The sequence below is a fragment of the Callorhinus ursinus genome, unplaced genomic scaffold (assembly GCF_003265705.2).
Source record: "Callorhinus ursinus isolate GAN/ISIS: 27379988/994484 unplaced genomic scaffold, GSC_fseal_2.0 scaffold54, whole genome shotgun sequence".
NCBI lineage: Eukaryota > Metazoa > Chordata > Mammalia > Carnivora > Otariidae > Callorhinus > Callorhinus ursinus.
In genome coordinates this window covers 17,662,373-17,675,684 of record NW_027397116.1, presented here as the reverse complement: position 1 = coordinate 17,675,684, position 13,312 = coordinate 17,662,373, and the positions used below count along the sequence as shown (strand labels likewise).

The window sequence follows — 13,312 nt, the reverse complement described above, 5'->3', positions numbered from 1 at the left end:
AAATCATTAATGAGAAGGCAAGCAAAATAGTATCCACATGGGGAGACTGGATAAGGAATGGTGGTAGGCAGACCAGAGCAGGTGTTGGAGCTTCAACAAGCCCAGGAAGCCTTGATAAAAGGGCTGATGTGTACATACCAGGTGTAGTGGGGTATTATGGAGAGAGGCAGTCTGGCAGGGGTGTCAGAACCCAAGCAGATAACCTGGAGATGGAGATGGAGATGGAGATGGAGAGGTAGGCAACTAGAATGTTGTGTAGTTAAGAAAATAACGGCATGGACGTAGGGGATTAGTTATATGGAGTAGGGCTGATTTTTAGGAAAAGTAACTTTATATTAACAACAATGGGAGATAAGTTTCTCACTTTCAGAAAAGGGAACTTAAAATGTGGAAATGAAGCTAGCTAGATGAACACTGTGATGAGGTTTTCAATGTAAATATAAAAGATATATTTATAGAGATAATATCACTCAAATGTGTCTCTTTAAAAATTCAACTAACCCGTTAATTTTCTCTTGACCACTCTGTCTAAAATAACAGTACCTCTTTTTTATCTGTTTTGGAAAATTTCACTTTTCTTTATGACGTAATTGGAGGAAGAGGTTTTAAGGAAGAGAGAACATCCGTTGCAAAAATCTTGAGTAGGAAGCATGCTTGCCCTGTTTGGGTAAAAAGCCAAAAGACCAAAGGTAGAGAACAAATAGAATGGGGTGAGGGAGAGGGAGGGGCAGTGAAGATAAGGTCAGAAATCTGATAAGGGCTCATCATGGAGGGCCTCATAGACCATGAATAAGACTTTTGAATTTTATTTTATGGGAAATAAATCATAGCTTTGACCATAATTGTGGTGCAGCTTAAAGTATCACTCCTACTGCCATGTAGAAAGTAACTTGCCTTGCAAGAAAGCAAACAAGAAAGCCAATTCAAGGTGAGAGATAATAGTGGCTTGGTCTGCAGTTAATAGTGGTAAGAAATTCTTGAGAGGGTAGCCAGCATTTCTTGGCTGACTTTTTGTGGAGTCCATGTGAAAGAAACCAATGAGGGATAATACCAAGTCTTGGGAATTGTGATATCACTCACAGGAGCTTCGATAGAAAAGCAGATTTGGAGGCAGAAATCTAGGGTTTTTTTGGTATATTTGTTTTGAAATGCCTGTTAGAAATCCAAGTGAAGATGACAAATAGGGATTCTGGAATTTATGGGAAAGGTAGGGGTATAAAAGTAGAAGTGTTCAAGAAGGTGTTAAAGCTTGTGTCAGATTACCTGGGGGGTAATAATAAATGGAGAAGAAGAGTGGTTCTCAGACTGAGTCTTGAGTTATCCCAAGACTTAGAGGTCTAGAAGATGGAAAGGAACAAAGGATGTTCAGAAGGATTGATGTGAAGAAGCAGTGTGCAAAAAAGGGGGGGAGGGGGAGAATAGTGTTGGGGAAATGAGATATCTCATTTTATGTATGCCCCCTCATGTCTATCTATATGGTTTCTTTTTGGAGTTTAAAACTAAAAAAGATATATTTTTTTTCTTGAAGCTTTCTTATGCTTAAAAGGCTGTAACTTGCTGAGAGCAATTATCAAGGGAGGGGAGGTTGACTCAATCACCAATGGTCAATGACTTAGTCAATCATGCCTATGTAAGGAAGCCTCCATCAAAAACCCAAGAGGACTGGGTTTGGAGAGCTTATGGATTAGTGAGCACCTGGAGATTCGTGGGGGAGTGGTACACCAGATGAGAGCGTGGAAACTTCATGCCCTTTCCCCATTCCTTGCTCTATGCCTCTCTTCCATCTGGCTATTCCTGAATCATATCATTTTTTAACCTGGTAATCTACAAGTGAAGCATTTCTGTGAGCCCCTTTAGCAAATTAATCATACCAGAGGAGGGGGTTGTTGGAATTTCCAGTTTTGTATCCAGTCACTCAGAAGCACACGTCATAACTTGGACTTGTGACTGGCATCTAAAGGGTGTGTAGAGGAGAAAAGTCTTGTGAGACTGGACCTTTAACCTGTGGGATCTGATGCTATCTCTGGATGGAGAGTCAGAATTGAGTCAAATGATAGGATACCCAGCTGATGTCTGAGAATTGTTTGTTGGTGGTGTGGGGAAACCCCACACATGGAAATTGGGTACCAGAATCATTTTAAAATTTTATTCAAAATAACCATCCCTAGTTTCACTGATAGCTCTTCATTTGACATTGGTTTTATTTTCTTCAACATGTTTACCCCAACGAATCAACCTATAGTATCTCTTTTCTTAATCTCAATTACAGTAGCTTAATTATTCATGACTGTGCTTGAATCTTTGAATCCCTTTTGTTTTCAGGAAATGTAAATGTTATCAATAGATGGATTATGACATTAAGAATACACAAAATTTATGACTCAGTCATTTAAACTAGCCTACCAAGGTTATTAATGTTTGCAAAGCACATGGCTGATTTTTTTTTGTATGAACATTTTTTTTCTCTCTGAAAACTATTTTGAAATGAATACATACTAAAATAGTTTGAGTAAAATTGCTATTCTTACTGATCTGGGAAAAAACTATATTTATAATAATACATATTCTAATTCTAAAGGCTAATGTCTAGATATTTTACATTTGGAAGTGTTATTTGATAATACCATACCTAGTAAGCCCCTACTATCAGCACTTTTTAAAAGCATTTAAATGCACAATATTATTTAATAGTCATAGAAACTCAGAAGAGTTTCATTAAAGAGTTTCATTTGCTTAAGCAGATAATATTGAGACCCTAACATGGGCTGGACTTCAGGTATATACCAGTGAGCAAAGCAAACATTCCTGTCCATCTACAGCTTATATTTTAGAAGGGTGGTGAGTAAATCAAGGCTTTTGGTAATCCAGACTTTTCTTAGGGTCACAGGAGAGGTAGAAGCAGAGCTGTGGAAATTCTAATCCAGTGGAGCTCTAGTCAGAGAGTGTTAAAATAATTCTTTTTCCCTTGTATTTTTTTTGTTTGTTTGTTTATTTCTAGGACAAACAGAATGAATAATAGACTTTAAGAATTTTTTTTTCATGGTTATAATAATCAGGAGCCCTGGGTCTGTCACAATGTAACATTTTCTCATCTGTCACAAATATAAAATGTTAAATTATGCATGCTATTAACTACTCCATATTAATTTTTCCTTTTGTAAAATGATAAAACAGTGTAAGCATTGAGGTGAATATATATGTTTTCTACCAAAGATAACAATCACTGTGAATGCCTTTCGGAGATGAATAATATTCAAAGTAGTGTCATTGTAAATCCCATTCAGTTGATAATTCTAGAAAGATTTCATTACACTATATTAATCTTAATGTAAAAGCATCCTTCAAATGCTAATAATTAACATGCATAATTTTGCTGAAATCACAAGACTTCAAATATTTTCTATTTGTAAATTTTGTTTTTTTCAGAAGTTTGATGCTTCTTTAGCTAAAGGATAAAAGATAGTGATATATATTTTCATAGTATTATGTTACATAAAATGTATTTATAACAAACAAAAGATTTAGTCAATTTAAAATTAAAAGGAGCTTACTAAAGAACTTTACAATTTCTGATAATTGTAAAGTTTTCTCTTTTTAATTACTTGCTCTGTACACATAAAAGTTCATTCCTCCTTAGGAGTCACTGTAGAGAGTGGTCTCTTGTGGGGATGCTCCCCCCCCATTTTTTACATGGTGAATACTGTTAAAAAAATATATATTCTATAGCATTATTAGGGCACGGTAAGACAGACATTATTCAAGGGGAGAGCTATCACTATAGGGATAAAGACCACTGCAATGGAATTTTGCAGTAGGAGAGAGAGATCAAGTTTAACTCGGAATAAATACAGCATGGGCGAGTAGGAATGTATAGACAAGGAGCAAGGCAGCAGTCAGTGGATGGAGAATTACTAAGTGGAATCACTAAGAGGAAACATAAGGGGTAGGGGAGGATTCTAGGAAAATTGGCCTAAGGGTGTTCTTGCTGAAGGCAGATCAGGGTGATGAGATATCACCTGGGGGATGGTGAAAAATGTGGAACCTGACCAGATATTGAAGGTGCGGGCTTCTGGTTATCAAGAGTCTGGCTAAAATTGGGCAATGCAGAGAGGAACATGAACATGACCTTGTTGAAAAGTTCGGGGGAGCCTGACTACAGAGTTCAGCCAAGGAGAGCGTGTATGTCAATCCCTATTCATCTTTCAGAACTCAAGTGTCATTGTCTCAATGAGACCCTCTCAGATCCTCCAGATCACACAATCCAACATATCTCCTCCCCGCTCCCACCCCCACCCCAAACATTATTCTCTCTGATAGTATCTGGTCATTTGCCTTCATGTATCTTAACTCCAATTATATGTGTATATGTATCTTTATTTAATGCTCAGTCTATTGCTTTAAGCTTATTAGCATCTTAGGTCCACCATATGTGTTTTATTTATCGGGGTATATTTAACACCGAACTCACGTCTGGCATGTAGTAAATTATCAACTTCTGTGTCAAGTTAAAAAAGATGGAGAATGAAAGAAATTATGCATTTATCTGAAACTTAACAAATTCTCTTATCAGTTTGGTAGATTATATTACAAATGGCTTTAGCAAAGTCTAGCATTACTCATCTGTATATATATATATATGCAGTTTGATTGTGTGCAAAGTAGTTCACAACTTTTGAAGAGAAAGATGTTCCTGATTATTCAAGCAGGCACTATTGCCTAATCAATGTTCATTTTCTTTTTCTTTTAGCACCATAATCCTCTTTTTTTTTTTTTTTAAGATTTTATTTATTTAACAGAGAGAGACACAGCGAGAGAGGGAACACAAGCAGGGGGAGTGGGAGAGGGAGAAGCAGGCTTCCCGCGGAGCAGGGAGCCCGATGTGGGGCTCGATCCCAGGACCCTGGGATCATGACCTGAGCCGAAGGCAGACGCTTAACGACTGAGCCACCCAGGCGCCCCTATAATCCTCTTCTTAATAATTCATTCATCCTTCTACCAAATGTCTGAGGGAAAGATGTCTCCTACTTTTTATTCAGATGTAAAGCCTGCTTGATTCTAAAGCAAGGATGTTCCTCTTTCCTTTGCCAGTGATTGATTTAGGGTTTAGCACATGATCCACTTCTGGTCAATGAGCTATACAGACAAGTCTGCTAGTATTTCTGGTCAGATTTTCTTTTGTTTAAGGAGAGACCTAGGAAAACTAATTCCTATTCTGCTTCAGGTAATTATTATGTCTTGATGTAATCTCCGTAATTGCCATGACTATGAAAGGAGCCAGACAGGGCAAAGCTGTCAGCCTGAGAAGAAAACAGAAGGAGAAATAATCTGGGTCCTTGATGTCATCATTGTACTACTGAATTAACCAGCTCTGAAGATACCTTGGCTCAAAATTTCTGTTTAGTGAAAGCCAGTTTGGAAGGATTTTTCTTGTGTTTTCAGCCAAAAGTTTTGGAATGCATTTTCTCAAAACAGTTATGTATAACATTCAGGATGTATGAGTGAATACTATTTCAATAAAATGTTTAATCTGCATAATCATCAGTGTCACTTTGGTCAGCAAAGTGATTATCTGATTGTGCATTAGTGCAGAATGAAAGAGACTCAGCTTTGGTTGGATTGGGTAAAAAACCATGCAATTATCTACTGTTTTCCCATTAAAAATCTTCATAAATTACTTTATGCCAAACAACTTAATAGCTAAGCCACAGCTGGAGCTGAAAACCATCATCTGACACCATGGGAGTCAAAATGTGTTATGGGATCAAATTTATGAGCTTCTTTCCTTTCACAGTGAATTAGCTAAAATATTGATGATTTAATGAGTAATGTTGATAGTAATTAGCATGTGTATGCCATAGGATGTCTGCTTAATTTTCATGGCACATGACATTAAAATAAATTGTTTTCATGTGCTCTTCTCTAGCTTGATTGCTAGATTTGTGAGACTCTTTGTGGCATCATTAACTATATTACATAAACCATTAAAAATAATCATAGGTTATTAATATAAAGTTCTCTGTGTGTATTATATATATATAATACTATTCTAAGGGCTTTACATATATGAACTTATTTTATCTTTCCAACAACTTTATGAAATAAGTGCCTTTATTATCTTCCTAGAAATGAGCAAATTGAGGCACAGGTATTTTTAGTCCCCCTGGATCCCTCAGCTAGATTGTGGAGCTGGACAGTTTGATTCTACTCTGAACCGCTATGTTGACTTCTTCTTGTTAGAAAACATACAAATGATAACTAGAGAATGAATATTTTATTTTGTATATTATTTTCTTTTTTTTATTATGTTCAGTTAGCAGCCACTGTATAGTACATCATTAGTTTTAGATGTAGTGTTCAGTGATTCATTAGTTGCGTATAACACCCAGTGTTCATCATAACATGTGCCCTCCTTAATACCCATCACCCTGTTACCCCATCCTCCCATGCCCCTCCTCTCTGAAACCCTCAGTTTGTTTTCAGGGTCCATAGTCTCTCGTGGTTCGCCTCCCTCTCTGATTTCTCCCCCTTCAGATTTCTCTCCCTTCCCCTATGGTCCTCTGTGCTATTGCTTATGTTCCACATATGGGTAAAACCATATGGTTTCTTTCTCTGCTTGACTTATTTCACTTAGCATAATCCCCTCCAGTTCCATCCATGTCCATGCAAATGGTGGGTATTCATCCTTTCTGATGGCTGAATTGTATGTATGTATCCATTGCATATATGTACCACATCTTCTTTATCCATTCATCTGTTGAAAAGCATCTCAGCTCCTTCCACAGTTTGGCTATTGTGGACATTGGTGCTATGAACATTGGGGTGAATGTGCCCCTTTGAGAATGAATATTTTAAATCCTTCTATTAACTCTACAAGGGGTTTGTTTGGTATTTGAAACAATAATTACTTGTATGGAATAAAATACTCTTTCACACCACTAGTACACAAATATATTTTATTAAATTGAATACATACTGTTTTAAAAAGGTTCCAATAGTTTAGCCTTAGGAGATTTCTTGCTTGAACTCACAACCCTGAGATCAAGACCTGAACTGCTATCCAGAGTCAGATGTTTAACCAACTGAGCCACCCAGGTGCTCCAAGACTTAAGAAATTTCTATGCCTGGAAGAGAAGTTAACCTTGTGTTACATAATGGAAATTTGTTTTAATAAACAGTCATAGATCTTGATAACTAACTCCTATTTCTAAATTTATGGTTATTGTCTGTCTGGTCCATCTGCAAAAATGAATTTTGGATTAAATTGTCAATGCAATTCATTGAGTGTCCTTTGCAGGTGCATTAGTACTTTATTTAAAATCTATTTAAAGAATATACTTTTAAACAAATTACGTATTCAAATAATAGACCATAATGAATAATACTCCTAAAGTTTCAAATTAAAAGTTTTTTTTTTCTTTTCCTTCCAAAAGTAGGTTTTCATCCAAGCTTGAAAGATCAAGCATTACAACAAGGAAATTTAGGGGATGATAGTAAAGCCATTAATTATGTAAGTGTATTAAAAATAAGTCATAAGGGAAATTTGATTAATGGCTAAATATTAGAATTAAATAATTATGACTTTCAGTGCATTGTGATATCTGGGAGTTACATATATTCATGAATCAATGTTTTCCATTTACATATCTTCCTATTTATCTTAGACCTGTACACATCATACATTTATGCATCCAAAAATATTCCTAAAAATATACCTTCCTCACATATTCTATTAATTGTAAACACAGGTATGTACCTCTAGGTGGTGCATTCTTATGAAAAGATATTCCATATAAAGAAATATATTTTAAAAATTTTAGAAGCCAGAGGGATGGGGTGGCTGGGTGATAGACATTGAGGAGGGTATGTGCTATGGTGAGCGCTGTGAATTGTGCAAGACTGTTAAATCACAGATCTGTACTTCTGAAACAAATAATGCAACATATTTTAAGAAAAAAAAAAGAAGAAGATAGCCCGAGGGGAAGAATGAAGGGGAGTAAGTCGGAGAGGGAGACAAACCATGAGAGACGATGGACTCTGAAAAACAAACTGAGGTTTCTAGAGGGGAGGGGGTGGGGGGATGGGTTAGCCTGGTGATGGGTATTAAAGAGGGCACGTTCTGCGTGGAGCACTGGGTGTTATGCACAAACAATGAATCATGGAACACTACCTCAAAAACTAATGATGTAATGTATGGTGATTAACATAACAATAAAAAATTAAAATAAATAAAATAAATAAAAATTTTAGAAGCCCATAGTAATCAAGTCTATATTAAACAATATTCCTTATACATTACACACATAGGTAGTCCTCCTCAACTGAAGAGGCATTTAAGTGCTTATTATGAACGTAGATGAAGACATCTATATAAAAAAAAAAGTTGTACACACTACCCTTAGGGAATTAACACTTTGATGGCAGAAAGTTATATTCAACTGGCACAATGTCAGGTGGTCATAGGAACAATGCAATTGAAATCTCACAACATAATTATGTGTCAGTTATTATTTTCATTTTTTAAATAAACTTTCAGGAGTGCAAGAAACTTGTTCAAGGTTACATACTGTCATTGCAATTATAGAGACTTTCCCCCTGGTCCTTCTACTACTTCGACAGTCTCCTAACCTCACTAACCATTTCTTTTTTTTTTTTTTTTTGAAGATTTTATTTATTTGACAGAGAGACACAGTGAGAGAGGGAACACAAGCAGAGGGAGTGGGAGAGGGAGAAGCAGGCTTCTCGCCGAGCAGGGAGCCCGATGTGGGGCTCGATCCCAGGACCCCAGGATCATAACCTGAGCCGAAGGCAGATGCTTAATGATAGCCACCCAGGAGCTCCCCCGCCCCACTTACCATTTCGATTCTCCACACTGCAGTCAGAGTGATATTCCTAAAATTAAAAAAACAAAACGAACAAACAAAAAAAAAACCCTGCTACTCTGTCCTGTTTAAAATACAAGTGCTGCCAATTGCTTTCAGAATTCTATCCAGTTTCCCCAACTTGTATAACAAGAATATAGTTTATCCCTGTGCTAGTTCAGGGAAAGATCTCCAGCTAGTGGCAATTAATTTAACCCAAATACTGGTTTGGGAGGTAAGGATGTTAGCAGGGATTTTCCTTCCATATCACAGATTTTGGAGGACTTAATTATTGGTTGAGAATTAGAGTCACAATTCTAAGTGTAATAGTAGATGTTTAGGAGGCCATTCTCTTTCTCAAGGGACTTATGAATGTCCTCGGTGATGGAAAAACTTTAATATATGGAGGAGGTAGAAAAGGACTCAGGTCTTGGGGCATGGTGAGTATCTTAGACTTTTAATAGTTGATGGATGATCAGCTTTGGATCTGAAGCCAGCTAGCTGGTAAGACAATCCAGGTAGCTTCTCAGATTCAGGCACTGTAAGTGTTGCCATGAATAAGGAGATTCTGTGGGAACCGTCTGGACTCTCGGGCATAGTGATGGACTCACAGAGTATCTCATGATAGTTTTTCCATTTCTGTCCACAAAGACCCTGATAGTCCTAGCCCACTCTTCTGAGCCTACAGCCTCCCTCTTTCACTGCTTCCACTAAGAATTCCTCTTTCCTGCCTGGAGCAAGGGTAGTATGTGGGGGGAAAAAGAGGGGCCGGTTTCTTATTGCCAATATTGTATGTTTCTTTGTTTTTCAAATCTGTCATCTGGGGTAATAAGTGCATTCTTTCCTTAAATTATGAGTTTCAAGAATCCATTCCCACTCTCTCCTTTTCTCCCTCTCCCCCTTTCCCTCCTCCTCCTCATTTCTTTCTCTCTCTGCCTTTTCTTAGATATATATTCTACTAAGAGAAGTACAGTGTACAGAGTGCCTAGAAGGAAAAAAAATGGGCAAAATGGTAAGAGATATACTGTCAATACTTAGGTTAAAATGGCATTAGTTTGACATATTGATCGGTGACCTACTCCTCTCTAAATTCCCATTAAAATATTATTGAAAGCATAACAAAAGGGAAAATATGTCACTATATGAGAAAATAAGTCTAACATCAATTTTTCAGAGTGTAGAACTTGAGTCCACTGTTACAGTATTATGATCATGGGGCTACAAATTACCATTATTACTAATGTCCCCTTCATCCTTACAAATTTCAGTCTGACTACCCACAGAGTTCACAGGAGACCATAGCTATTTCTGTCTCATAGTGTTGAGCTAGAAGGGCCTTATCAAAGAACACTAGGGTAATTTTTCCTTCCTCTAAACTCACACATTGGTGTTTGATTTCTTAGATGAAAAGAGTATTGCTCTTCCCTCCTTGCCTCACCAATAGGCACCTTTCTTTCCATAACACAAAGTTTCTGATGTACTTTATGGATGAACATTACGGGTAAGAGTTAAAAATTTTAAAGAGTAGAAGGCAGTGGTATGTAGCAGATGTTGGAATAGTCCATACAAGGCTGTAGATTTCTTATAATGAATCTAGCCAAAGAAAATTAAACAGCTTAAGTTGTCCCAGGATTATAATTTTTAAAAATATTGTTACTGTGGGACTTAGAATATCCAAAAGAATACTTGCAATTTTTCAAAACAAGACATAAGTCCAGGTTTTTATTTGGACTCCTCTTATTTCTCTCAGGCATAAACAACATTTCTGTTAGCCAAGATTAGCCTTGGGCCATTAATTATATCTATAAAAACATGCTGCTGCTTATGTATAAATTATAGAACAACAGGAAAAATGTACTTGATCCTACAAATATTTCAAAATAGCCTATAACTTGTCTATTTCTTTTCTAGGTCAAAATCCATACCCCATTCTTCATTTCTATAACATCAGTTTTCTTCATCCTTGCTAATTGGAAAGAAGTATTCTTTCTCCTTTCAAAGACCTATCTCTCTCCATGAGCTAAATTCCATCTGCTTTTTTTTTCCCTCTTCTGTAATCTTATTTTATCAAATTTATCCTTATTCATCTAGATTTTCAACCATTCTCCCAAATCAACATAGGAGTATGTTCTCTCTACCATCTGGAAAAACAATAGCAAAAACTGTATGTCCTCTCCTGATTCATGGTCACACTTTTTAAAAAAAAATGTCCTTTACTTATTCTAAATTTGTTTTTGCCTTTTGATTCCTTTTTATTTAAAATTTCAACTTTAGGCTCTGTTCCTTCCCATTGAACAACTGCATCTTCTGGTGCAGTGCCATCTGCATCCCCAAGACACGATGATGGTCAGAGTAAATGGATTTGACCATATAGAGCACCTAGTCACCAGGGCTACTTTTAACTCAGGCAAATTAGAAATTGTTGCCATCAATGACCCCTTCATTGACCTCTACATGCTCTACAAGTTCCAATATGATTCCACCCATGGCAAATTCAATGACACAGTCAAGGCTGAAATGGGAAAATTGTCATCAATAGAAAGCCTATCTCCATCTTCCAGGAGTGAGATCCAGCCAACATCAAATGGGGTGATGCTGGTGCTGAGTATGTTGTGGAGTCCATTGGGGTCTTCACTGTCTTGGAGGAGGCTGGGATCACTTGAATGTTGGGCCAAGAGGGTCATCATCTCTGTCCCTTCTGCTGATGTCCCCATGTTTATGATGGGTATGAACCATGAGAAGTATGACAACTCCCTCAAGATTGTCAGCAATGCCTCCTGCACAACTGCTTGGTTCCTCTGGCCAAGGCCATCTATGACAACTTTGGCATTGTGGGGGGTACTCTTGACTACAGTCCATGCCATCTCTGCTACCCAGAAGACTGTGGACAGTCCCTCTTGGAAGCCAGGGCATGATAGCTGAGAGGCTGCCCAGAACATCATGCCTGCTTCTATTGGAGCTGCCAAGGTTGTAGGTAAGATCATCTCTGAACTGAATGGGAAGCTCACTGGCATGGCCTTCCCTGTCCCCATCCTCAACATATCAGTCATGCATCTGACCTGCTGCCTGGGGAAAGCTGCCAAATACAGTGACATCAAGAAGGTGGTTAAGCAGGCATCAGAGGGCACACTCAAGGGCATCCTGGGCTATGCTGAGGACCAGGTTGTCTCCTGAGACTTTAACAGTGACACCCACTTCCACCTTTGATGCTGGTCCTGGCACTGCCCTCAATGATCACTGTGTCAAGCTTGTTTCCTGGTATGACAATGAATTTGGCTATAGCAACCAGGTGGTGGACCTTATGGTCCACATGGCCTCCAAGGAGTAAGAGCCCCTTGGACCACCAGCCTTAGCAAGAGAAAGAGGAAGAGCAAAGCCCTTGGCTGTTGGGGAGTCCTTGCCCCCAAATCATCCCCCAACACACTGAGACTCTCCCAACCTCTCCACAATTTCCATCCCAGACACTCTGAAAAAGGGAAGGGACATGGGGAGACCTACCTTGTCATGTACCATCAATAAAGTACACTGCATGCAGCTCCCTGCCCCCCCAAAATTCAACTTTATTGCAGAATATCTGATATGTAAATGCCCTTTAATTCTTAGCCAAATGTAGTGGTCTCTGTCACCAATATGCTTTTGAAACTACTCATAGATGTGCCAATAAACCCATTTACTGCTAAATCCAATGAACAACTTTTATTCTGAAGAAATTTTGATTCCATGTAGCACTGTATATTATTGATCAAATTAACATTTCAATAATTTTTCCTTCAAAAATAATAAATTGTGTATATATGTTCATTGTAGAAAAATTTAAAAAGCAAAAATTAAAAAAATTATTTCTGCAATTGAAATATATCCATTCTTAAGCATCATCTATACAGTTTACATATGAACAAACATATGTAGCAAAGTAATATTTAAGTATACACATGTGTGACTGTCTACATATACAGAAATATTTTAATATGCTCCCTCCTTCACCAAGTTTTAAATACTCTATCAATGTGGCTTAGACATCTTTCCATGTCAATGTATATTCTCAAACAGGTACATGCTGGTTATTAAAGAAGATAGGGGAAAAAAAAGCTACATGATGGTGAAGTAGAAGCCAGAAAAAAAAAATATAGAAAGATGACAAAATAACTGTAATTAAGACAGAAACTGACAAATTAGAAACAGAAAATGGCAGAATTCATCCACAGAAAGTATTTTTTAAAACTTTTTTAGAAACCACTTTCTTTCAAAGATAATGAATTTAAAAAGAGACAAAAAGCAGTAATTAGAAGGGAGAAATTAAATGAGACTTAACTATAAATTAAGATTGAAACAAAAACAAAACCTAAAGGAAAACCATATTTACTATTTAAGAATATAGTTGCTTTTCTATAATTACCTTTAAAGTAAGAAAATCAAACAAATGCTTTATTAAAATGTAACCCTTACATTCATTT

General features: G+C 37.2%; 1 pseudogene; it reads left to right on the top strand.

The window, feature by feature from the left end:
* Positions 1-11,201: 11,201 nt before the first annotated feature.
* Positions 11,202-12,186, top strand: LOC112839391 (glyceraldehyde-3-phosphate dehydrogenase-like; annotated as a pseudogene).
* Positions 12,187-13,312: the final 1,126 nt, after the last annotated feature.